General features: G+C 42.9%; 1 long non-coding RNA gene across 2 annotated transcripts in view; it reads left to right on the forward strand.

Annotated features, from left to right (window-relative positions):
* Positions 1-979: 979 nt before the first annotated feature.
* Positions 980-27502, forward strand: part of LOC106587050 (uncharacterized) — a 52226-nt gene continuing 25703 nt past the window's right edge. Inside the window, exons 1-4 of one of the 2 annotated variants that reach the window (XR_001324351.2) lie at positions 980-1080; positions 3855-3970; positions 4094-4335; positions 4585-4826. This is a non-coding gene — a long non-coding RNA (uncharacterized lncRNA). Of the gene's footprint in view, positions 1081-3854; positions 3971-4093; positions 4336-4584; positions 4827-27502 lie in introns of those variants that run through there. The other variant, XR_001324350.2, reaches the window with a different exon arrangement.

Here is a 27502-nt window from a genome sequence, read left to right on the forward strand (position 1 = left end):
GGTGGTGTGGTGACCTGAGAGAACACACTGAATGTGTTGGGTAAGGTGTTATGAAATGTAATGTTATGTAGTATTTTTAACTGTATGTAACTGTCTCATGTTGCTGGACCCCAGGAAGAGTAGCTGCTGCCTTTGTGGCAGCTAATGGGGATCCATAATACATACAAAATGTGAATCCTGTACATGCGACTAATAAAACTAAGTTGGTTTGTGACTAACGTGGGAGATAATGTCTTAGCGTAGAGGTGATGGGTATGAATATTATGAATATCGAATAAGCGCGTGAGGATTTACTACTGAGGGACGGTGCTTTCAATGCTTCATAAAGTTTAATGCAGTGGAATATATGCGCGTTTGCATTTTAATACTCATGAATTGGCCTTTCTCCGATACCTGCAAGCTGTATCCCTACAACAGAGAGACGGATCGATGCACTAGCCCCAGTGATCATAAGTCTGAAACAGTGCTTAAAAGGGCACTTCCTGATTTGACCTCGTTTTAGATTTGGTTAATTAAGAAATGCCAGCAGCCATGGCTGAATTCAAACGTGAGTTGGTTTCGGGATGTGGGTGTGTTGCGTGTGCAGGAGGGAAGAGTTAGACAAATTATTTTGCCATTAGTTAAACCAAAGTTGCTTTAACACAAAAATAAGACAGTGCATTGTATCATATTTCTCAAATTCTCCTCACGAGAAACCACATAAGCTCATGTCTTACTCAGATCAGAGATTTCTAAATCTAATTTAATCTCTCCTGTATATGTCTACATGAATTAAACAATGAGATTAGAGCAAATAAAACTCAACATGAGTGTTGACTCCAAGGATTTTGATGCTCCTTCTCAAACATGTCAGTTTGCACAATAGTCTCACCGCTGAATTTTGTTACCAATAATTTTTAGGCCCAACCAGCGCCAACCAACCAGTACCACAACGTACGGGCGTGAGTATTTGAATTTCAGTGACAGTTCGAGAGCCAGTCACTGCAGTCTTTTTAAAAAAAAGTCAAGCCTCTCCGCAATAGCAGTGATTTCAACGAGAAGACGTCAACGTAGAATACTAATGACTTGAAAAGAACCGAGGTACCTCACAATTTTACAGCAAACATTTGATGTTTAGACACTGTTAGACCTGTGCAAATTGTTTGCTTTAAAATATTATTTATTAGCTAGTTACTGTCTCGTGAAATGTTGGTTGCCATACTAAATCTAATTTACCTAGCTGCTACCAGAGATTAAACATTTTATCAGGCTAACGTTAGCTAGCCGACTGAGTTGTTTAGAATAGTTAGGTTTTTTGCTAACTAGCTAGCTAACTTGCTAAATCAAACTGAGTAGTTAGCTAGACATGCTAACATAGTTATATCTAAACTAAGATGAGGTGAAGAATCTACCTAACATTCCATTTTGTTAAGGTAGCTAGTTTTCTAATACATAACTAGCGGGTTGAAAATATTGGTATAACATTAGCTTGTGAGACAAACACAGCTAACGTTACCTAGCATGTGACGTTGCCATGGTTTTGACGTCAGTGCAGGCTGGAGCAAGTTTTGCTACAGTATGCCAGAGGTAGCTAGGATTAACAATGCATGAATGCAACATTCTACCTATAAATGCATCAACGGGATTGTGTTTCGGAGTAATAGCCATGTCACGTTGTCGATGTCATTTCTTGACAGAAGGCTGTTGTAGTTTACAGCCGATTTAATTGATAAAGTTAAAACAAAGTGCATGTCTAGTTCTCTTGCGTCTATGCGGAGCAATGCTGGTAAAATAACCGGATACATTGTCTTGTTACCTCGAATTGTGAAATGTATAATTAACAAGTGTCCATTTAGTGTTAAGTTTAACTTCCAGTGCATATAGAAACTGTTTAGACAGTTTGACTTTTTCCACATTGTTACATTGCAGCCTTATTCTAAAATGTATTAAATCGTAATTTTTTCCCCAATTAGTCTACACACAATACCCCATAATGACAAAGCAAAAACACGTTGACATTTTTGCAAATGTATTTATTTTTTGTTGAAATATCACATTTACATAAGTATTCAGAACCTTTACTCAGTACTTTGTTGAAACTCCTTTGGCAGCCTCGAGTCTTAGGTATGATGATACATGTTTGGCGCACCTGTATTTGGTGAGTTTCTCCCCTGCAGATCCTCTCAAGCGCTGTCAGGTTGGATGGGGAGCGTTGCTGCACAGCCATTTTCAGGTCTCTCCAGAGATGTTCCATCGGGTTCAAGTCTAGGCTCTGGCTGGGCCACTCAAGGACATTTAGAGACTTGTCCCAAAGCCACTCCTGCGTTGTCTTGGCTGTGTGCTTAGGGTCGTAGTCCTGTTGGAAGGCGAACCTTCGCCCCAGTCCAAGGTCCTGAGCAGGTTCACTAGTATCTCTGTACTTTGCTCTGTTCATCTTTCCCTCAATCCTGACTAGTCTCCCAGTCCCTTCTGCTGAAAAACATCCCACAGCATGATGCTGCCACCACCATAGGGATGGTGCCAGGTTTCCTCCCGACATGACGCTTGGCTGCCCGGCCAAATCCTGTTTTCATCAGACCAGAGAATCTTGTTGCCATTGGTCTGAGTCCTTTAGGTACCTTTTGGCTAACTCCAAGCGGCTGTCATGTGCCTTTTACTGAGGAGTGGCTTCTGTCTGGCAAATTTACCATAAAGACCTGATTGGTGGAGTGTTGCAGAGATGGTTGTCCTTCTGGAAGGTTCTCCCATTGGGTTCCGATTGCTCAGTTTGGCCGGGCGGCCAGCTTTAGGAAGTCTTCCATTTAAGAATGATGGAGGCCACTGTGTTTTTGGGGACCTTCAAAGCTGCAGATATTTTTTGGTACCCTTCCCCAGATCTGTGCCTCGACACAATCCTATCTTAAAGTTCTACAGACATTTCCTTCTTTCTCATGGCATAAGTTTTGCTCTGACATGCACTGTCAACTGTGGGACCTTATATAAAGATGTTTGTGCCTTTCCAAATCAATTGAATTTACCACAGGTGGACTCCAATCAAGTTGTAGAAACATCTCAAGAATGATCAATGGAAACAGGATGCACCTGAGCTCAATTTCGAGTCTCATAGCAAAGTCTAAGGACGACGCAGAGAGTCAGGAAGCAGGTGCAGAGTTTAATAATAAGGAACATAGAGAGTTACAAAACAAGAGACGTGTCCGGACATGAACACAGAACCAATACTGACTGAGGTTGGCAAGGGCTATATGAAAGGAGAGTAATCAGGGTGGTGATGAAGTCCAGGTGTGCTTAATGATATGTAACAGGACTGGTGGTTAGTAGACTGGCAACGTTGAGTGCCGGAGGGATGGAGCAGGACTAAGCGTGGCACAAATGGTCTGAACACTTATGTAAATAAGGTATTTCAGTTTTATATTTTTAATACATGTGCAAACATTTCTAAAAACTTGTTTTTGCTTTGTCATTATGGGCTATTGTGTGTAGATTGAATACATTTTTTTTATGTAATCCATTTTAAAATAAGGCTGTAACGTTACAAAATGTGGAAAAGGTCAAGGGGTCTGAATACTTTCCCAGATGCACTGTATGTGTATAGGCTAGTTCTTATGATAGACATGTACAATACATGAGCAGCCAAACTAATGGGACTGCGAGGTAAAGTTAGGTAGAGAGGAGGAGCAGGAAAGCTTTTTTTTTACTCTTATGAATAATTTTGAAGCATAGAGGTGTTTTATGAGGACAATAAAAATGATTATACTCAATATTTTTGTACTCAATATTTTTGTACTGATAAGTATTTTAGAAAACTATGACAACCTTTTCTTAGGTATACTCTTAGGTGTGTGTGTGTGTGTGTGTGTGTGTGTGTGTGTGTGTAGGCCAGCAGAGGCGGAAGTATTATGACCTGATGAGTGGCTTCTACACGGCCCAGACTGTGCCCGCAGGAATGCCCTGACCGAGTGGTTTCAACCCCCAGCTCTCACAACCTGACAAGGTACGATCACCAAGGGCTCATCACAACCATCCAACTGCATGTAGTATTTGTAATTTACCTTTATGGTCTCTCCTGCTTGAGACTCTTTTGTGTAATGTATCTCTATTAAATCTCTTCTCACAGTTTCTGTGCAGTCTTCAGATATCTGGCAAAGGCTTTCCTCTGAGATATAGCTGGCTTGGCTGCCAGGATACTGGCACATCCCCGGGAGCATCACCCCCTGCTCTGTGGACATGAGCTTCATTGAGCAGCCTCTAGACATGCCCCCTCCTTACACCTCAGCTTCCTCCCTAGTAGGAGGAACCGCCTACACCCATCGCTCCGGGACTCTATTCTCACAACACTCGGGGCTACGCTGTTGCAAGGTGAGTCTGTCATGTCACCGCACATGAAGTTCTCTCAGGAAATACATTTCAATTGAAACACCCTATTGGTGTGACATTTTTTGGGGTCTTTTGAAAGATATTTAAAAAAAATATAACATGAGAATATGGCATAACAGTAGTCTTGAAAACCCAACACTAGGCAAGTGACTAGGGTCTGGTTTCAATGACGGACTCTTTTGGCAATTTCGATAAGGGAAAATAAATTGTTCCGGGTTGGGTCCTTTTCAGACAGACAACTCTACCCAACAAATCACGAGGCAGGCAATGCCAGAACGTTACAATTCGAAACCAATGTTTGAAGGCATAACCTTTGCAGTGGTTTTAGTGAAGGTAGTTGATACAAACTAGCCACTTGCTAAATGTACTCATTAAAGGGCGACTGCACTTCCTGATTTGGTCTCATTTTTATCAATGCTCATTAACCTCCCTGGGCGAGTGTCCCACCCTAGTCAACAGCCAGTGGAATCGCGTGGCGCGAAATACAAATGCTATAACTTCAATTTCTCAAACATGACTATTTTACACCATTTTAAAGACAAGACTCTCATTAACCTGTTGGGGGTAGGGGGCAGTATTTACACGGCCGGATAAAAAACGTACCCGATTTAATCTGGTTATTACTACTGCCCAGAAACTAGAATATGCATATAATTATTGGCTTTGGATAGAAAACACCCTAAAGTTTCTAAAACTGTTTGAATGGTATCTGTGAGTATAACAGAACTCATATGGCAGGCAAAAACCTGAGAAGATTCCTTACAGGAAGTGGCCTGTCTGACCATTCCTTGAGCTTCTTGACTCTGTTTATTGAAGACTGAGGATCTTTGCTGTAACGTGACACTTCCTACGGCTCCCATAGGCTCTCAGAAGGCGGGAAAAATCTGAATGATGTAATTCCAGCCCCAGGCTGAAACACATTTGCGCTTTTGGCAAGTGGCCGATCAGAGGACAATGGGCTTAGGCGTGTGCAAGAGTCGACCCCATGATTTATTTTCTTTCGTCTTTTTACCTAAACGCAGATTCCCGGTCAGAATATTATCGCTTTTTTACGAGAAAAATGGCATAAAAATGGATTTTAAACAGCGGTTGACATGCTTCGAAGTACGGTAATGGAATATTTAGAATTTTTTTGTCACAAAATGCGTCGTGCTCGTCACCCTTCTTTACCATTCGGATTGTGTCTTGAACGCATGAACAAAACGCCGCTATTTGGATATAACTATGGATTATTTTGAACCAAACCAACATTTGTTAATGAAGTAGAAGTCCTGGGAGTGCATTCTGACGAAGAACACCAAAGATAATAACATTTTTCTTATAGTAAATCTGACTTTGGTGAGTGCTAAACTTGCTGGGTGTCTAAATAGCTGGCTCTGTGATGCCGGGCTATCTACTGAGAATATTGCAAAATGTGCTTTCACCGAAAAGCTATTTTAAAATCGGACATATCGAGTGCATAGAGGAGTTCTGTATCTATAATTCTTAAAATAATTGTTATGCTTTTTGTGAACGTTTATCGTGACTAATTTAGTACATTTTTTGTAAATTCACCGGAAGTTTGCGGGGGGTATGCTAGTTCTGAACGTCACATGCTAATGTAAAAAGCTGTTTTTTGATATAAATATGAACTTGATTGAACAAAACATGCATGTATTGTATAACATAATGTCCTAGGTGTGTCATCTGATGAAGATCATCAAAGGTTAGTGCTGCATTTAGCTGTGGTTTGGATTTATGTGACATTATATGCTAGCTTGAAAAATGGGTGTCTGATTATTTCTGGCTGGGTACTCTGCTGACATAATCTAATGTTTTGCTTTCGTTGTAAAGCCTTTTTGAAATCGGACAGTGTGGTTAGATTAACGAGAGTCTTGTCTTTAAAATGGTGTAAAATAGTCATATGTTTGAGAAATTGAAGTAATAGCATTTCTAAGGTATTTGAATATCGCGCCACGGGATTCCACTGGCTGTTACGTAGGTGGGACGATTTTGTCCCGCCGACCCTAGAGAGGTTAATCTAACCACGATTTCAAAAAGGCTTTACAGCGAAAGCAAAACATTAGATTATGTCAGCAGAGTACCCTGCCAAAAATAATCATACAGCCATTTTCAAAGCAAGCATATATGTCACAAAAACCAAAACCACAGCTAAATGCAGCACTAACCTTTGATCTTCATCAGATGACACTCCTAGGACATAATGTTTTGTTCAATCAAGTTCAGATTTATATAAAAACCAGCTTTTCACATTAGCATGTGATGTTCAGAACTAGCATACCCACCAAAAACCTCCGGTGAATTTACTAAATTACTCATGATAAACGTTGACAAAATACACAACAATTATTTTAAGAATTATAGATACAGAACTCCTTTATGCAATCACTATGTCCGATTTTAAAAAAGCTTTTCGGCAAAAACACATTTTGCAATATTTTGAGTACATAGCTCGGCCATCACGGCTAGCTATTTTGACACCCACCAAGTTTGGGACTCAGAATTACTATTAGAAAAATTGGATTACCTTTGCTGTTCTTCGTCAGAATGCACTCCCAGGACTTCTACTTCAACAACCAATGTTGATTTGGTTCCAAATAATCCATAGTTATATTGAAATGGCTCCGTTTTGTTTGTGCGTTCAGGTCACTATCTGAAGGATGACGCGCAAGCGCATTTCGTGACAAAAAAATTCAAAATATTCCATTACCGTACTTAGAAGCATGTCAAACGCTGTTTAAAATCAGTTTTTATGCTATGTTTATCGTAAAATAGCGATAATATTCCAACCAGGCAACGTTGTATTCATTCAAAGGCTGAAAGAATTTTTTTTAGAATTCTCGTGAATGCGCATCTCAGTCTCGCTGTCCCCAGGCTGACCACTCACAAACAGAGCTGTTGTACTTTGCCCAGAGACAGCAGACAACCCATTCCACTTTCTGGCGGTTTTAGACAGCCAATGGGAGCCTTAGAAAGTGTCACGTTACAGCACAGATGCTGTATTTTCGATAGAGATGCAACAGAAGGACAACAAATTGTCAGACAGGGCACTTCCTGTATGGAATCTTCTCAGGTTTTGGCCTGCCATATGAGTTCTGTTATACTCACAGACACCATTCAAACGGTTTTAGAATCTTTAGGGTGTTTGCTATCCAAATCTACTAATTATATGCATATTCTCGTTTCTGGGCAAGAGAAGTAACCCGTTTAAATCGGGTACGTTTTTCTATCCGGCCGTGCAAATACTGCCCCCTAGCCCCAACAGGTTAAGAAATGCTAGCGGCCATTTCTAAAGGCAAATGAGAGTTGTCTTGGGATTGTGGTTTGATGTGGGTGTGTCTTTGGCATTCAATCAACACAAACAAGTGTATTCATGTAAATTAAGCTTTGCTTTGGAGAGAACAAAGTTTTGAAGTTCAGGACTTCTCCCATCCTTACTGACTCGCTATCTCAAGATGGTCAGCTAATTCAGTTCTATGTGTAGGTTAAAGCAGCTTGCTAGCATAGCTTGCTGATAACTACAGCTGGCTATCGAATCTAGCTAATATTTCTCTGCCAAATCAGTTATAACAAGAGACCGTGTCTGGAATGTGTTTCATAAGACACTTGTTCTACAACGCCTTGCTACGAAAGTAGCTTTCAACTTAGTTTCAAAGTTTCATCATGTCATGTAAACACGTTACCGATATAAACTGCGAGTTGAATGCCCACATGCCCTTCTGTTAGCTCAGCTGTCCTACAACACAATATTCTATAATTGGCTAGTTTAATCTCAAATCAAATGTATTTGTCACATGCTTCGTAAACAACAGGTGTAGGCTAACAGTGGGATGCTTACTTACGGGCCCTTCCCAAAAATGCAGAGAATAACATGAGGAATAAATGCACAATGAGTAACGATAACTTGGCTATATACACGGGGTACCGAGTCGATGTGCAGAGGTACGAGCTAATTGAGGTAGATACTTTATGGGCTCCCGAGTGGCGCAGCGGCACTGCATCTCAGTGCTAGAGGCATCACTACAGACCCTGGTTTGATTCCAGGCTGTATCACAAGGGCGGGGTCACAAAAAGCGTTGTCAGGTTTAAGGGTTTGGCCGGGGAAGGCAGTCATTGTAAATAAGGATTTGTTCTTAATTAGGGATAGGCGTTCTACTAGCGGGACCAGTTGACAACATCCGGTGAAATTGGAGGGTGCGCAATTCAAATAAATAATCATAATATTAAACATTCATGAACATACAAGTATCTTATATAATTTAAAGGCTTAAATTATTGTTAACCTAACTGCGTTGTCAGATTTACAATAGGCTTTACAGCGAAAGCATACCAAGCGATTGTCTGAGGACGGCGCCCCACATCAACATATTTTTCAACCAGCACAGGCTACATTAAATCACAAATAGCGATGTAATAAATCACTTACTTTTGAAGATCTTTCTCTGTTTGCAATCCCAAGGGTCCCAGCTACAACATGTATGATCATTTTGTTAGATAAAATCCTTCTTTATATCCTAAAAAGTCTAGTTAAATAAAAAAAACATAGGTAGGACTAAAGTGACAAGGCAACAGGATAGATGATAAACAGTAGCAGCAGTGTATGTGATGAGTCAAAAGAGTTAGTGCAAAAAGGGTCAACGCAGATAGTTAAATAGTTAGTCCAGGTAGCTATTGGTTAAGTCTTATGGCTTGGGGGTAGAAGCTGTTCTGGGTCCTGTTGTTTCCAGACTTGGTGCATCGGTTTCCACTTGCCGTGCGGTAGCAGAGAGAACAGTCTATGACCTGGGTGGCTAGTTTTTACAGCATTCCGCCTGGCATAGTGGATGGCAGGGATCCCAGACCCAGTGATGTACTGGGCCATTCACACTACCCTCTGTAGTGCCTTGCGGTTGGATGCCAAGCAGTTGCCATACCAAGCGGTTATGCAGCTAGTCAAGATGCTCTCAGTGGTTGCAGCTGTATAACTGAGGGCCCATGACTAATCTTTTCAGCCTCCTGAGGCGGGTGAGGCGTTGTCATGCCTTCTTCATGGCTGTGTTGGTTTGTGTGGACCATGATAATTCCTTAGTGATGTAGACACCGAGGAACTTCAAACTCTCGACCCGCTCCACTTCAGCCCCTGTCGATGTGGATGGGGGTGTGCTCAGCCCTCCATTTCCTGTAGTCTACGATCAGCACCTTTTGTCTTGCTGATGTTTAGGGAGAGATTGTTGTCCTGGCATCACACTGCCAAGTCACTGACCTCATCCTTATAGGTTGTCTCATCGTCGGTGATCAAGCCAACCACCGCCGTGTCACCTGAACTTAATGAGGGTGTGCGGCCGCGCAGTTGTGGGTGAACAGGGGTACAGGAGGGGATTAAGTACACACCCCTGAGGGGCTTCCGTGTTGAGGGTCTGCGTAGCGGATGTGTTGAAGCCTACTCATCACTTGGGGGCAACACGGCAGGAAGTCCAGTATCCAGTTGCAGAGGGAGGTTTTCAGTCCCAGGGTGCTAAGCTTAGTGATGAGCTTGGATGGCACTATGGCGTTAAACACTGAGCTATAGTCAATGAACAGCATTCTCACGTAGGTGTTCCTCTTGTCCAGGTGGGAGAGGGCAGTGTGGAGTGCAATAGAGAATGTGTCATCTGTGGCTCTGTTGTGGCTGTTGTGTCTCTGTTGTGGCGGTATGCAAATTGGAGTGGGCCCAGGGTGTCTGGGATAATGGTGTTAAAATGAGCCATGACCAGCCTTTGAAATAACTTCATGGCTACAGATGTGAGTGCTATGGAGCGATAGTAATTTAGACAGGTTACCTAAGCATTCTTGGGCACAGGAACTATGGTGGTCTGCATGAAACATGTACACTGACAATTCCTGTTAGAATTTTTGCTTTTAAGCAAGAATCAGGAGAATATAGTTATGGTCAGATTTGCCAAATGGAGGGGGTGAGGAAAAGCTTTGTGTGCGTTTCTGTGTGGAATAAAGGTTATATTGATTTTTTTTTGCCTCTAGTTTCACAGGTAACAAGCTGAGAAAAATTTGTTAACCTCTCTAGGGTAGGTGGCACCAAATCGTCCCACCTATGTAACAGCCAGTGTAATCCCGTGGCGCGTTATTCAAAAACCTCAAATTCAAAAACTTCAATTTTTCAAACGTATGACTATTTTACACCATTTTAAAGACAAGACTCTCGTTAATCTAACCACACTGTCCGATTTCAAAAAGGCTTTACAACGAAAGCAAAACATTAGATTATGTCAGCAGAGTACCCAGCCAGAAATAATCAGACACCCATTTTTCAAGCTAGCATATAATGTCACATAAACGCAAACCACAGCTAAATGCAGCACTAACCTTTGATGATCTTCATCAGATGACAACCCTAGGACATTATGTTATACAATACATGCATGTTTTGTTCAATCAAGTTCACATTTATATCAAAAACCAGCTTTTTACATTAGCATGTGACTAGCATGTGACTAGCATTCCCACCGAACACTGCCGGTGAATTTACTAAATTAGTCACGATAAAAGTTCACAAAAAGCATAACAATTATTTTAAGAATTATAGATACAGAACTCCTCTATGCACTCGATATGTCCGATTTTAAAATAGCTTTTCGGTGAAAGCACATTTTGCAATATTCTCAGTAGATAGCCCGGCATCACAGGGCTAGCTATTTAGACACCCAGCAAGTCAGATTTACTCTAAGAACATTTTTATTACCTTTGCTGTCTTCGTCAGAATGCACTCCCAGGACTTCTACTTCAATAACAAATGTTGGTTTGGTTCAAAATAATCCATAGTTATATCCAAACAGCGGCGTTTTGTTCGTGCGTTCAAGACACTATCCGAAAGGGTAAATAAGGGTGACGAGCATGGCGCAATTCGTGACCAAAAATGTCTAAATATTCCATTACCGTACTTCGAAGCATGTCAACCGCTGTTTAAAATCAATTTTTATGCCATTTTTCTCATAAAAAAGCGATAATATTCCGACCGGGAATCTGCGTTTAGGTAAACAGACGAAAGAAAATAAAGCATTCGGTCGACTCGGGCACGCGCCTAAGCCCATAGTACTCTGATCGGCCACTTGCCAAAAGCGATAATGTGTTTCAGCCAGAGGCTGCCTCGATATCGTTCAGCTTTTTCCCGGGGTCTGAGAGCCTATGGGAGCCGTAGGAAGTGTCACGTTAGAGCAAAGATCCTCATTCTTCAATAAAAAGAGCCAAGATGAAACACAACTTGTCAGACAGGCCACTTCCTGCATGGAATCTTCTCAGGTTTTGGCCTGCCATTTGAGTTCTGTTACACTCACAGACACCATTCAAACAGTTTTAGAAACTTTAGGGTATTTTCTATTCAAAGCCAATAATTATATGCATATTCTAGTTACTGGGCAGGAGTAGTAACCAGATTAAATCGGGTACGTTTTTTATCCGGCCGTGTCAATACTGCCCCCTAGCCCTAACAGGTTAACAAGGATTTCAATTTCCTTGCATTCAAATCGCCAGCCACGAGCCGGCTATGGATGTGCATTTTCTTTTTTTTGCTTGTTGAATACGGTCTTAGTGCCACCATCGGTTTGTGGTGGATCTTTTTAAAACAATTGTTTTTCTTTCTTTTTTTCTTGGTGGTATAGTCTGCAGCTTATCATTAGGCATTCTAACCCAGGCTAGCAAAACCTCAAGACTTTGTATTTATTAAGGATCCCATTACCATTAGAGATTGCGTACCAGGTGTTGTAGAGAAAGGCACACACATCTCTCCCCTTAAAATAAAATCTAACTTTATTTGTCACATGCGCCGAATACACCGTGTAGACCTTACCATGAAATACTTACTTACAAGCCCTTAGTTAAAAAAATATTTACCGAATAAATTATAAAAAGTAACACAAAATAACAATAACGAGGCTATATACAGGGGGTACCGGTACTGAGTCAATGTGCGGGGGTACTGGTTAGTCGAGGTAATTTGTTCATGTAGATATGGGTGTTGTGACTATGCATAGAAAATAAACAGTGAGTAGCAGCAGTGTAAAAACAAATAAAGTAATGTAAATAATCCGGTGGCCATTTGGTTAATTGTTCAGCAGTCTTATGGCTTGGGGATAGAAGTTGTTCAGGAGCCTTTTGGTCCTCCACTACAGCCCCCGTCAATGAGAAGGGGGGCATTCTCGGTCCTCCTTTTCCTGTAGTTCACAATCATCTCCTTTGTCTTGGTCACATTGAGGGAGAGGTTGTTGTCCTGGCACCACACTACCAGGTCTCTGACCTTCTCCCTATAGGCTGTCTCATCATTGTCGGTGATGAGGCCTACCACTGTTGTGTCGTCAGCAAACTTAATGATGGTGTTGGAGTCGCATTTGACCATGCTGTTGTGGGTGAACAGGGAGTACAGGAGGGGACAAAGCACACACCCCTGAGGGGACCCAGTGTTTAGGATCAGTGTAGCAGATGTGTTGTTATCTACCCTTACCACCTGGGGGCGGCCCGTCAGGAAGTCCAGGATTCAGTTGCAGAAGGAGGTTTTTAGTCCCAGGTCCTTAGCTTAGTAGTGATGAGCTTTGTGGGCACTATGGTGTTGAACGCTGAGCTGTAGTCAATGAACAGCATTCTCCCATAGGTGTTCCTTTTGTCCAGGTGGGAAAGGGTCGTGAGGAGTGCGATTGAGATTGCATCTGTTGGGGCGAATTGGAGTGGGTCTAGGGTTTCCGGGAGGATGCTATTGATGTGGGTCATGACCAGCCTTTCAACGCACTTCATGGCTACAGACGTGAGGGCTACGGGGCGGTAAACATTTAGGCAGGTTACCTTCGCTTCCTTGGGCAAAGGGACAATGGTGGTCTGCTTGAAATATGTAGGTATTAGACTCAGTCAGGGAGAGGTTGAAAATGTCAGTGAACACACTTGCCAGTTGGTCCACGCATGCTTTGAGTACACGTCCTGGTTATCCATCTTGCCCTGCGGCTTTGAATGTTGACCTGTTTAAAGGTCTTGTTCACATCGGCTACCGAGAGCGTCGGTAGCCAGAACAGTCGTCCAGAACAGCTGGTGCTCTCATGCATGCTTCAGTGTTGCTTGCCTTGAAGCGAGCATAAAAGACATTTAGTTCGTCTGGTAGGCTCGCGTCACTGGGCAGTTCGCGGCTGGGTTTCCCATTGTAGTCCATAATAGTTTTCAAGCCCTGCCACATCTGGCGAGCGTCAGAGCAGGTGTAGTAGGATTCAATCTTAATGCTGTATTGATGCTTTGCTTGTTTGATGGTTCGTCTGAGGGTGTAGCGGGATGTCTTTTAAGCGTCCGGATTAGTATCCCACTCCTTGAAAGCGGCAGCTTTAGCTCAATGCGGATGTTGCCTGTAATCCATGGCTTCTGGTTGGGATATGTACGTACGGTCACTGTGGGGATGACGTCGTCGATGCACTTATTGATGAAGCCGATGACTGAGGTGGTATACTTCTCAATTCCATTTGATGAATCCCAGAACATATTCCAATCTGTGCTAGCAAAACAGTCCAGTGGCGTAGCATCCACGTCATCTGACCACATCCGTATTGAGCAAGTCACTGGTACTTCCTGTTTTAGTTTATCTTTTTGAACAGGAATCAGGAGGATAGAATTATGGTCAGATTTGCCAAATGGAGGGCAGGGGAGAGCTTTGTATGCATCTGTGTGTGGAGTAGAGGTGGTATTTATTTTTCTTTTTTCCCCCTAGTTACACATGTGACATGCTGGTAGAAATTAGGTGAAATGGATTGTTTGCCTGCATTAAAGTCCCTGGCCACTAGGAGCGCTGCTTCTGGATGAGCATTTTCTTGTTTGCTTATGGCCTTATCCAGCTGGTTTAGTGTGGTCTTAGTGCCCACAGTGGTTTGTGGTGGTAAATAGATGGCTACGAATAATATAGATAGTGTTCTACATTTTATCATAATATACTCTACCTCAGGCGAGCAATGCCTTGAGACTTTTTAATATAAAATATTGCGCACCAGCTGTTTGACAAATAGACACCCCGCCCCTCGTCTTACCAGACGTAGCTTTTCTGTCCTGCCGGTGCATGGAAATCCCGTCAGGTCTATGTTATCCGTGTCATCATTCAGCCACGACTCGATGCAACATAAGATATGACAGTTTTTAATGTCCCGTTGATAGTATAATCTTGATCGTAGGGCATCCATTTTATTTTCCAATGATTCCACGTTGGCCAATAGATCGGGTGGCAGTTTACTCACTCGTCTACGAATTCTCAGAAGGCAGCCTGATCTCCACCCCATTTTTCTCCATCTTTTCTTCACGCAAATGATAGGGATTTGGGCCCATTCCCAATAAAACAGTATATCCTTCACGTTGAACGCATTAAAGAAAGATTATTCTTCCAGTTCGAGTTGAGTAATCGCTGTTCTGATGGCCAGAAATTATTTTTGGTCATAAGAGATGGTAGCAGCAACGTAATGTACAAAATAAGTTTAAAAAAAGTTACAAACAAAATAGCAGTTGGTTAAGAGCATGTAAAACGTCAGACATCTCCTCCGGCGCAATTCTACCTTATTCTCTTGAGCCATCTCTTCCTCTTTCGAGTCCAGGAAATTAGGGCCTGGTCCGGAATGAGCAGTACATCCACAGCTGTTGACTCATTGAAGTATAACTCTTGATCCAAATTGAGGTGTGTGTGATCCGCTGTTCTGATGTCCAGAAGCTGTTTAGGAAATGATGGCAGAAATATTATGTCAATATTAAGATGGCAGCTGTCCACTGCACAGTCATACAGTAGACAGCTGGTCTCTCCTTATGTACGCTGTTAGATCTTTCCCGGGAAACAAATCCCAGAACTAATATCCCTACAGATGTAGGCTACATATGGACATTGCACAAACATCAGCCAGCTTAAGTGTAAATAATGCATCAACAAAGACAAAACATTTTCTGCTCTAAATATCATATTGATGTGATTATAAAGACAGTATGCCTACACTTTACCTAACAAATCAAAATCATTTGTGTGTGTATAGTATAAATTCAGCTATCTAACTAGAATGGTATTTCTATGTCAATGGTCTTTTTGACGAAATCTAAGGATTTGGGTGTCTAACACACTGACATGCACAGCTCGCTGGGTGAGGTTCTGTCAAGTCTCCAGTAGGTGAAGAAGTCCCTTCCATCTATGTAGTGTATTACAGGTTATGGACATGTGCAGGAGGGGTGGAGTTTGACACTCCATCCTGTATATGGCATACAGTAGTTTGCCTCGTGTCCAGCAGGCAGAGTTCAATAACTACAGGCAGATGTGAGAGGCAGGAGGACGGCAGTCTTCTCATACTGAGTCGCCTACAGAGTAATATGAGAAGAATGCAATTGCAGAACTTATGTAGATATTTTAAACAAAGTGTTTTGATAACTTTAAAGTGTAACAGCTCCATGTAGAATAAACCATCCCTCACATAATACTGTGGAAGCAGTGTTCTGCTAATATAACAATTGGCAAATATTACACTTGTCTTTAATCTTTTATTGTCATTCAGACCCTGTACCTATCAACATTTTGTCTGGTGGTGCTGGGGCATATCTTCCTCTGACATGGTACATCACATGACACGTTAGCTTGATGTATTTAGCTAGCTACAGTATCATTCCCCTTTCATCTGTGGTGTCATAGCTAGCCTGGCTCGCTAGCATTATCAAATAATGTTGTATAACCAAAAGTAGCTACTAGCTGGCTTGTACTAGCTATCTACTTAGCTAACGTACTCCCAAACACCTGTGGTTTAATGGTAAAGAGGCAGCGGAAGTGACCTGGTCAGAAGTAATCCATTCCTGGCCATCTGGCAATACAGTTGAAATGCAATATGGAATCCCATTTTCAGTCCTATTTGCAAAATGTGCGTGTTGCACCCATATGCAGACTTGACAACAAATGTACACATGGCAGTTCGGTGCGGACCACAACGTGTTGTTTCTGGGGAATTGGGCATCATTGGCAAAATGGGGCATGTAAGTAATCCCACACCCAGTAAGTCGTGAAGAAGTCACTTACAAAACTCTGTTTTGGACGAGAGTGACCATGACCAAAATTATCCTATGGACACTTTGTAGTCAATTTTGACACTTGAATGTTTCTGACTCATATCGATGCCACATAGGCCGTTTAAAACCAGGGAGGTTGGTTCTAGGGGGCAGTTGACCTTTAAAAAAAAACTCTGATCTCCATCTTGCTAGCTACTATTTTGTATTTTATTCAAGCGGATAAGGTAGTGACGTAGTTTCTCTATGCCAAACTGATGTTCCATGCACCTCCTCAAAAGACCCCTATCACAGGGGTCGCCCCATATGCCCCCTTACATACTTACAAACCCCCAATCTACCCTAGACATCCTAATGCTGGAGGGGTTGGACATGATACACCACCCTGCGATTCCTCCCCTGCACTCCAGGAAGACAGGGACATAGAGAGGGGCATAGATTGGGACAGGGGCTCATCTCTAAAAGGCCAACTCCTCCTCCAAGTATTCCCACCACTCAGATCGAGAGTCTACAGACTGGACAGCATAAGCTCAGAGACCATGGCAGACACCATAACCACCACTCACACCACCCACAGCAGCAACCACAGGTGTATACAGTTTGTGAATAGTGCAAGGTAAAATGCATTGTTCTATTGATACGAGATGAGAATAACAGTGACAAAGGTTTAGCCTCTTCTTGGTATCATAATACTTTGTCTTGGCATTATTTTGTGGATTATATTTTGGCATTGTGACAACCCTAATAATTAATGTAATTTCATATGGGTTTTGCTGCGTTTCAGGTGAAACCCGGATCCATATTGACATAAGATCAAATCAATTCAAATTGTATTGGTCACATACACATATTTATTGTGTGTGTAGCAAAATGCTTGTGTTCCTAGCTCCAACAGTACAGTAGTATCTAACAATGCACACAAATCTTAATGAAATTCAGAAATATATAAACATTAGTATGAGCAATGTCAGTGACATTTCTGAGCTAATAACGTTCTGAGCGAATAATGTAAAAAATAACACACACAAACAAATACTGCAAAGTTGCTTAGGAGCTAGAAGCAGAGTGTCTGTCGGTGCCATCATCATGTTTGCAATCATCTGTTTGAGTGTTCATGTGTTAGTGACAGCACTTTCAATGTCACACCAATTTTAGACAAGGGTGTTTGCAATAACCTTTCTCAGTGTTTATTGGGAGTTTTACTATGCCTGGAGGTAGAGGTTGTTCCAGTTACGAGCTGGTATGTTCTGAATGACGTCTTTTTAGACAGGCCTCGCAGGCATTTTGCAGGGAGTTTTCCACTTTGGCTCTCGGTCTAAACAAGGTTAGTGACAGCACTTTCAATTTCACACCAATTTTAGACAAGGCCAATTTGGACTATTTTGTTATTTTACAAGCAATCTAACCTCTTCCAGTTTTTTCTTTTTTTTTCTCCAATGTGGTTAGACGATGTAAACATTTTAAAAAGCATTAGTTGTTAACGTTTAAAGAATATTTTGTCGTGATACTCGAAAGTAATGTTTAATGCATGCACATTTATTTATTTATATTAGTACCAGTCAAAAGTTTGGACACCTACTCATTCCAGGATTTTTCTTTATTTGTACTATTTTCTACATCGTAGAATAATAGTGAAGGCATCAAAACTATGAAATAACACATGGGATCATGTAGTGACCGAAAAAGTGTTAAACAAATCAAAATGTGTTTTATATTTGAAATTCTTCAGTTGCCACTCTTTGCCTTGATGACAGCTTTGCACACTCTGGCATTCTCTCAACCAGCTTCACTTGGAATGCTTTTCCAACAGTCTTGAAGGAGTTCCAACATATACCTATTTATTGTTTGAGGTTTGTTTCTTACTGTAAGTGTGTGTGTCTTCAGAGTGCAGCATGCAATGGTTATTGGGTCTATTTTACCTTGGGGCTCCTAGTGTGTGTGTGTGTGTGTGTGTGTGTGTGTGGAGCAACATTTAGCCATCACAACACACAGGACAACATTGCCATTTTACTCTACAAATAATTGTTTTACTATGGGTAAGTTTCCTACCCACTTCGGAACAGCCTGAGCGGTGTCTGTGACAAGTTAAATAGCGCCACAGACAAGATGTATCAATATTGAATGGACACTTGTTAAAAATGCACCTTGTCTGAGGTTGTGTGAATTTGTCAGGTCTTTGTTAGAGAGCAGTGGTAGGGGTTGATTTGTTTTAGAGGTTTGTTTCTTACATGTGTTTTTAATAAGAGTGTATGGAAAAACACAAGTACATACACAACAGAGGAAGGGAAAGTGACTGTAGTCTAGACTGGGGCAAAATACTGTAGTACAGTATATTCTGAGGAGAAAGAGGATGAGCAGGCCATGGCGGCGTGGCTGGGAGGGGAGCTGAGTGACCCCAGTGGGCCGTCATGGAGGGGCAGGGTCCTTCCTGCAGTCCACGAAGATTGGCCGGGGCTTAGTTTGTGAAGCGTGTATGGTGCAAATGGGGCTTGTTCAGAGGCTGAAGCTGCAGGGGTGCCTGAAGAGACAAACCAGCTGTGTGTGTGTGTGTGTATAAACCAAATGTTTCACAAATTGTCAATAATAAACATGTTTCTACATTTCATACAATTCTTTGCTTTTATTTGTTGGCGAGTCATTCTTCATTTGTAGCTGAATCGTTCTAATGGCTGGAATCCCGTTAGCGGGATCGATATGACAACAGGCAGTGAAAGTGCAGGGCGCCAAATTCAAAACAACAAAAATCTCATAATTAACATTTCTCAAACATACAAGTATTATACACCATTTTAAAGCTTTACTTCTTGTTAATCCAGCCACAGTGTCTGATTTCAAAAAGGCTTTACGGCGAAAGCAAACCATATGATTAAGTTAGGTTCGCGCCTATACACAAAAAATACAGCCATTTTCCAGCCAAAGTGAGGAGTCACAAAAAGCAGAAATAGACATAATTAATCACTAACCTTTGATCTTCATCAGATGACACTCATAGGACTTCATGTTACATAATACATGTATGTTTTGTTCGATAAAGTTCATATTTATATCCAAATATCTTTACATTGGCGCGTTATGTTCAGTAATGTTTTGCCTCCAAAACATCCGGTGATTTTTGCAGAGAGCCACATCAATTTACAGAAATACTCATAAATGTTGATGAAAATACAAGTGTTATGCATGGAACTTTAGATAAACTCCTCCTTAATGCAACCACTGTGTCAGATTTCAAAAAAGCTTTACCAAAAAAGCACACCATGCAATAATCTGTGTACAAAGCTCAGACACAACATGCCATACAATATCTGCCATGTTGGAGTCAACAATAGTCAGAAATAGCATTATAAATATTCACTTACCTTTGATCTTCATCAGAATGCACTCCCAGGAATCCCAGTTCCACAATAAATGTTTGTTTTGTTCGATAAAGTCCATCCTTTATGTCCAAATACCTCCTTTTTGTTTGTGCCTTCAGTTCACAAATCCAAATTCACGACACGCAGGTCAGACTAACTCAAATTCCATTACAGTTCGTAGAAAGATGTCAAATGATGTATGGAATCAATCTTTAGGATGTTTTTATCATAAATCTGCAATAAAGTTTCAACCGGAGAAATCCTTTGTCTTCAGAAATGTGATGGAACTGAGCTACCTCACGTGAGCGCGCATGGCTGAGGCTCATGCCCTGCTGGCAGGCCTCTCACTCAATGAGCTCTTATTCCCACTTCACAGTAGAAGCCTCAAACAAGGTTCTAAAGACTGTTGACATCTAGTGGAAGCCTTAGGAAGTGCAAATGACCCCACAGACACTGTAGTTTGGATAGGCAATCACTTGGAAAAACTACAAATCACTTCCTGTTTGGATTTTTTTCTCAGGTTTTTGCCTGCCATATGAGTTCTGTTATACACAGACATCATTCAAACAGTTTTAGAAACTTCAGTGTTTTCTATCCAAATCTACTAATAATATGCATATCTTCGTTTCTGGGAGTGAGGAGCAGGCAGTTTACTCTGGGCACGTCAGTCATCCAAGCTACTCAATACTGCCACCATCCATATGAAGTTAACTTTGACTTCAGTCCACAAGAAACAGCCACAGATGGCAAATATTTAAGATATAAACAGGATAACAGAACTATAGTGCATTAACAAAACTTCTATGTTATGATTACGCTACCATGTTATGATTATATTAACTCAGGTGATTTTTAATTCACCCATTTCAATAAAAGAAATTGACCATAGGTGTTATTCAGAATTTGTTTCCCTCCTTTTCCTTCCCCATGTTTCTCCTTCTTCCTTCCCCCTACTATTGTTCCCCAGCTTTGGTGCTTGCGATGTCAAAATAGTGGGTTCAATTCTCGAGACCAACCATACTTTAAAAAAAATATATGCAAAGTCACTTTGGTTACAATTGTCTGCTAAATGGCGCATATATATGAATTATTTTGCATATATATGAATTATTTTGCATTGTAATTTAAATAATCTAGCATTCATTACAGACACGAGAAAGTTCTGAAATGTTCTCCTGATGGCTGTCTGCCCACCAGCAGGAAAAACATTGCCTACCAGAAAATACATCCTATTGCATTTTAATGTAAAAACATATACTTTTTCTTCTCCATCTGTTCATGGTTTTCAGTAATTGATCATTGGAAGTGATGGTAAGGTAGATAGAGACATTGAGCTGAGGGTTGCAGCACGAGAGAGGAAATTCTCTTGGTAGTTGCTATAACAATGTGAGGTTGCCCGTGACAACCTTTTCTCTAGGTTGTTCATGGCAACTAATACATCAGCAGGATTCCATGGGTAAAAACGGGGAAACAGAAAGATTGAAAAGTCACAAATAATAACCGTCACATGGAGAGAGGCCTTTTGGCCGTATCTCAATGGCTGTAGGCCTATGGCCACCTTTTGGCATGCTTGCAAATCAAATCACATTATATTGGTCACATACACGTGTTTAGCAGATGTTATTGCCGGTGTAGCGAAATGCTTGTGTTTCTAGCTCCGACAGTGCAGTAATATCTAACAATTTCACATATACCAATACAATCTAAGGAATGGAATTAAGAATATATATGGATGAGCAATGTCAGAGCGGCATAAACTAAGATGCAGTAGAATAGTATGGAATACAGTGTATTCACATATGAGATGAGTAATGCAAAATATGTAAACATTATTAAAGTGGCCAGCGATTTCAAGTCTATGTATATGTGCTAGTGATGGCAATGAAACAGTCTGATGGCCTTGAGATCTAAGCTGTTTTTCAGTCTCTCGGTCCCAGCTCTGATGCACCTGTACTGACCTTGCCTTCAGGATGATAGCGGGTGAACAGGCAGTGGCTCGGGTGGTGGTTGTGATTGATATTTTGGGCCTTCCAGTGACATCGGGTGCTGTAAGTGTCCTGGAGTGCAGGTAGTTTGCCCCCGGTGATGCGTTGGGCAGACCACACCACCCTCTGGAGAGCCCTGCGGTTGCGGGCGGTGCAGTTGCCATACCAAGCGGTGATACAGCCCGACAGGATGATCTCAATTGTGCATCTGTAATAGTTTGAGGGTGTTAGGTGCCAAGCCAAATTTCTTCAGCCTTCTGAGGTTGAAGAGGCACTGTTGTGACTTCTTCACCGCACTGTCTGTGTGGGTGGACCATTTTTCAGTTTGTCCATGATGTTTACACCGAGGAACTTGAAGCTTTCCACCATCTCCACTGCGGTCCTGTCGGTGTGGATAGGTGGGTGCTCCCTCTGCTATTTCCTGAAGCCCACGATCATCTCCTTTTTGTTTTGTTGACGTTGAGTGAGAGGTTATTATTTTCCTTGCACCCCACTCCCAGAGCCCTCTCCTCTCTGTAGGCTGTCTCGTCATTGTTGGTAATCAAGCCTACTACTGTTGTCGCCTGCGAACTTGATGATTGAGTTGGAGGCGCACTTGGCCACGCAGTCATGGGTGAACAGGGAGTACAGGAGGGGGCTGAGCACGCGCCCTTGTGGGGCCCCAGTGTTGAAGATCAGCGAAGTGGAGGTGTTGAAGTTCAGGACCCAGTTACACAGGGCAGGGTTCAGACCCAGGGCCTCAAGCTTAATGATGAGCTTGGAGGGTACTGTGGTGTTGAATGCTGAGCTATAATATATTTGGGCGGTAAGAAAATTGAAGTGGGTCTAGGGTGACAGGTAAAGTAGAGGTGATATGATCCTTGACTAGTCTCTCAAAGCACTTCATGATGACAGAAGTGACTGCTACAGGGCAATAGTCATTTAGTTCAATTACCTCTGCGTTCTTGGGTACAGGAACAATGGCGGCCATCTTGAAGCATGTGGGGACAGCAGACTGGGGTAGGGAGAGATTGAATATGTCCGTAAACACACCAGCCAGCTGGTCTGCGCATGCTCTGAGGGCGTGCCTAAGGATGTCGTCTGGGCCGGCAGCCTTGCGAGGGTTAACGTGCTTAAATGGCTTACTCAAGTCGGCCACGGAGAAGGAGAGCCCACAGCCCTCGGTAGCAGGCCGCGTCAGTGGCACTGTTATCCTCAAAGCCAGTGAAGTTGTTTAGCTTGTCCGGGAGCAAGACGTTGGTATCCGCAATGTGGCTGGTTTTCCCTTTGTAATCCGTGATTGTCTGTAGGCCCTGCCACACGTCTCTTGTTTTAACAGCTGAATTGCAACTCCACTTTGTCTCTGTACTAACGTTTTGCCTGTTTGATTGCCTTGAGGGAATAACTACATTGTTTGTATTCCACCATATTCCCAGTCACCTTGATATGATTAACGGCGGGTGGTTCACACTTTCAGCTCTATCAATGATTTCTGATTTTGGTAGGTTTTAAAAGTCACAGTGGGAAGAGATTTTCGATGTACCAATTCCATGGCATATTGTTTATGAACTGGTACAAAAAACTACACTTGATTCAACACTTAGAGTTTTCCCATTTAAAATACACTGCTCAAAAAAATAAAGGGAACACTTAAACAACACATCCTAGATCTGAAGGAAAGAAATAATCTTATTAAATACTTTTTTCTTTACATAGTTGAATGTGCTGACAACAAAATCACACAAAAATAATCAATGGAAATCCAATTTATCAACCCATGGAGGTCTGGATTTGGAGTCACACACAAAATTAAAGTGGAAAACCACACTACAGGCTGATCCAACTTTGATGTAATGTCCTTAAAACAAGTCAAAATGAGGCTCAGTAGTGTGTGTGTGTATGTGTGGCCTCCACGTGCCTGTATGACCTCCCTACAACGCCTGGGCATGCTCCTGATGAGGTGGCGGATGGTTGCCTGAGGGATCTCCTCCCAGACCTGGACTAAAGCATGGATGGAGCGAGACATGATGTCCCAGATGTGCTCAATTGGATTCAGGTCTGGGGAACGGGCGGGCCAGTCCATAGCATCAATGCCTTCCTCTTGCAGGAACTGCTGACACACTCCAGCCACATGAGGTCTAGCATTGTCTTGCATTAGGAGGAACCTAGGGCCAACCGCACCAGCATATGGTCTCACAAGGGGTCTGAGGATCTCATCTCGGTACCTAATGGCAGTCAGGCTACCTCTGGCAAGCACATGGAGGGCTTTGCGGCCCCCCAAAGAAATGCCACCCCACAACATGACTGACCCACCGCCAAACCGGTCATGCTGGAGGATGTTGCAGGCAGCAGAACGTTCTCCACGGCGTCTCCAGACTCTGTCACGTCTGTCACGTGCTCAGTGTGAACCTGCTTTCATCTGTGAAGAGCACAGGGCGCCAGTGGCGAATTTGCCAATCTTGGTGTTCTCTGGCAAATGCCAAACGTCCTGCACGGTGTTGGGCTGTAAGCACAACCCCCACCTGTGGACGTCGGGCCCTCATACCACCCTCATGGAGTCTGTTTCTGACCGTTTGAGCAGACACATGCACATTTGTGGCCTGCTGGAGGTCATTTTGCAGGGCTCTGGCAGTGCTCCTCCTACTCGTCCTTGCACAAAGGCGGAGGTAGCGGTCCTGCTGCTGGGTTGTTGCCCTCCTACGGCCTCCTCCACGTCTCCTGATGTACTGGCCTGTCTCCTGGTAGCGCCTCCATGCTCTGGACACTACGCTGACAGACACAGCAAACCTTCTTGCCACAGCTCGCATTGATGTGCCATCCTGGATGAGCTGCACTACCTGAGCCACTTGTGTGGGTTGTAGACTCCATCTCATGCTACCACTAGAGTAAAGCACCGCCAGCATTCAAAAGTGACCAAAACTTCAGCCAGGAAGCATAGGAACTGAGAAGTGGTCTGTGGTCTCCACCTGCAGAACCACTCCTTTATTGGGGGTGTCTTGCTTATTGCCTATAATGTCCACCTGTTGTCTATTCCATTTGCACAACAGCATGTGAAATTTATTGTCAATCAGTGTTGCTTCCTAAGTGGACAGTTTGATTTCACAGAAGTGTGATTGACTTGGAGTTACATTGTGTTGTTTAAGTGTTCCCTTTATTTTTTTGAGCATTATATTATATAAAATTCTTGCCACCAACAGAATGCAACAATCTCAGCTCTGTATGTTTTTGCTGCGAAGAGACAGAATCAATAGGGGCAATACCAGAATAAATTTTCTATGTAGCTTGTTTCTGGTCACAGGTTCAGGAATGGTTAAAAAATCACAACATGCACTTAAAATTAACCTTACAAATGGCAACATTGGGCGATTTGGAAAACCAAACGAGTTTGGTCTATGGTGATAGGTGGAATGGGCTGAGTGGCTGAGGGTTGGGATTAAAGAGCTTATGTTTCGTAAAGTATTGTTAGTGACAGCTTTATATAAAAGTACCATGTACGCAAAATATATAAGTAAAATGTATAGCAAAAAAGCTGTAAAAACCCTAAAAGAGATTTGTCCTCCGAGGGAGGGGGAGTGGTGAAGGGGTTCCATCTTTTTTTTTTTTTTAAAAGGCACAGTGGGAACAATATACGCTATACACTACCTGATGAACTCAGTCACCATGTCAGTGTATACGTCAATGTTATTCTCGGAGGCTAACCAGAACATATCCCAGTCCGCATGATCAAAACAATCTTGAAGCATGGATTCCGATTGGTCAGACCAGCATTGAATAAACCTTAGCACGGGTAGTCCCTATTTGAGTTTCTGCCTATAGGAAGGGATGAGCAAAATGGAGTCATGATCCGATTTGCCGAAGGGAGGGACGGGGGACAGCCTTGTAGGCATCCTGGAAGTTGGAGTAGCAGTGGTAGTGTTTTAGCAGTGCGAGTACTACAGTCAATGTGTTGATAGAACTTCGGAAGCATTTTCCTCAAATTTGCTTTGAAAATCCCCAGCTACGATAAATGCGGCCTCAGGATATGTGATTTCCAGTTTGCACAAAGTCCAGTGTAGTTCCTTGAGGGCCGTCGTGGAATCGGCTTGAGGGGGAATATACACGCCTGTGACTATAACCTAAGAAAATTCTCTTGTGAGGTAATATGGTCGGCATTTGATTGTGAGGTCTACTTTATTGTCCAGAGACTGAACATTAGCGAGTAATATATTCAGAAGCAGTGGATGATGTGCACTACTCCTGAGTTGGATTAAAAGTCCACTCCGAATACCTCTTCTCTGCCGGTGGCGTCTTGGAGCAGCCTCTGAGAGAAGCTCAATTGAACTGGGGGGTAAAAACAAAGGATCCAAAAGTTGTATTCCTTGTCGTAATGCTGGTGTGTTACCGCCACTTCTGGCGGCATGTAATAAAATTAACTTTCTAGGCTAATACTGGAAGAAATAACACACAAAATACTGCAAAGTTGCTAAGGAGCTAGAAGCAGAGCTTCTGGCTGTCGGTGCCATCTTGCAATGGTCCAAGCCGGCTGCCCTGCTGCACACCACACGCAACCAAATGTGCATTAGAGGCTTCCATTATAGAAAATTCTCTGTTCTATTGGATAGGTAACTGTCTATCCATGATAAGGCAGAGGATGTTAACTTTTTATTTACATTTACATTTACATTTAAGTCATTTAGCAGACGCTCTTATCCAGAGCGACTTACAAATTGGTGCATTCACCTTATGATATCCAGTGGAACAACCACTTTACAATAGTGCATCTAAATCTTTTAAGGGGGGGGGTTAGAAGGATTACTTTATCCTATCCTAGGTATTCCTTAAAGAGGTGGGGTTTCAGGTGTCTCCGGAAGGTGGTGATTGACTCCGCTGTCCTGGCGTCGTGAGGGAGCTTGTTCCACCATTGGGGTGCCAGAGCAGCGAACAGTTTTGACTGGGCTGAGCGGGAACTGTGCTTCCTCAGAGGTAGGGGGGCCAGCAGGCCAGAGGTGGATGAACGCAGTGCCCTTGTTTGGGTGTAGGGCCTGATCAGAGCCTGAAGGTATGGAGGTGCCATTCCCTTCACAGCTCCGTAGGCAATCACCATGGTCTTGTAGCGGATGCGAGCTTCAACTGGAAGCCAGTGGAGAGAGCAGAGGAGCGGGGTGACGTGAGAGAACTTGGCAAGGTTGAACACCAGACGGGCTGCGGCGTTTTGGATGAGTTGTAGGGGTTTAATGGCACAGGCAGGGAGCCCAGCCATCAGCGAGTTGCAGTAATCTAGACGGGAGATGACAAGTGCCTGGATTAGGACCTGCGCCGCTTCCTGTGTGAGGCAGGGTCGTACTCTGCAAATGTTGTAGAGCATGAACCTACAGGATCGGGTCACCGCCTTGATGTTAGTGGAGAACGACAGGGTGTTGTCCAGGATCATGCCAAGGTTCTTAGCACTCTGGGAGGAGGACACAAGGGAGTTGTCAACCGTGATGGCGAGATCATGGAACGGGCAGTCCTTCCCCGGGAGGAAGAGCAGCTCCGTCTTGCCGAGGTTCAGCTTGAGGTGGTGATCCGTCATCCACACTGATATGTCTGACAGACATGCAGAGATGCGATTCGCCGCCTGGTTATCAGAAGGGGGAAAGGAGAAGATTAATTGTGTGTCGTCTGCATAGCAATGATAGGAGAGACCATGTGAGGATATGACAGAGCCAAGTGACTTGGTGTATAGCGAGAATAGGAGAGGGCCTAGAACAGAGCCCTGGGGGACACCAGTGGTGAGAGCGCATGGTGCGGAGACAGATTCTCGCCACGCCACCTGGTAGGAGCGACCTGTCAGGTAGGACG

Source organism: Salmo salar, chromosome ssa26 (genome assembly GCF_905237065.1).
Source record: "Salmo salar chromosome ssa26, Ssal_v3.1, whole genome shotgun sequence".
NCBI lineage: Eukaryota > Metazoa > Chordata > Actinopteri > Salmoniformes > Salmonidae > Salmo > Salmo salar.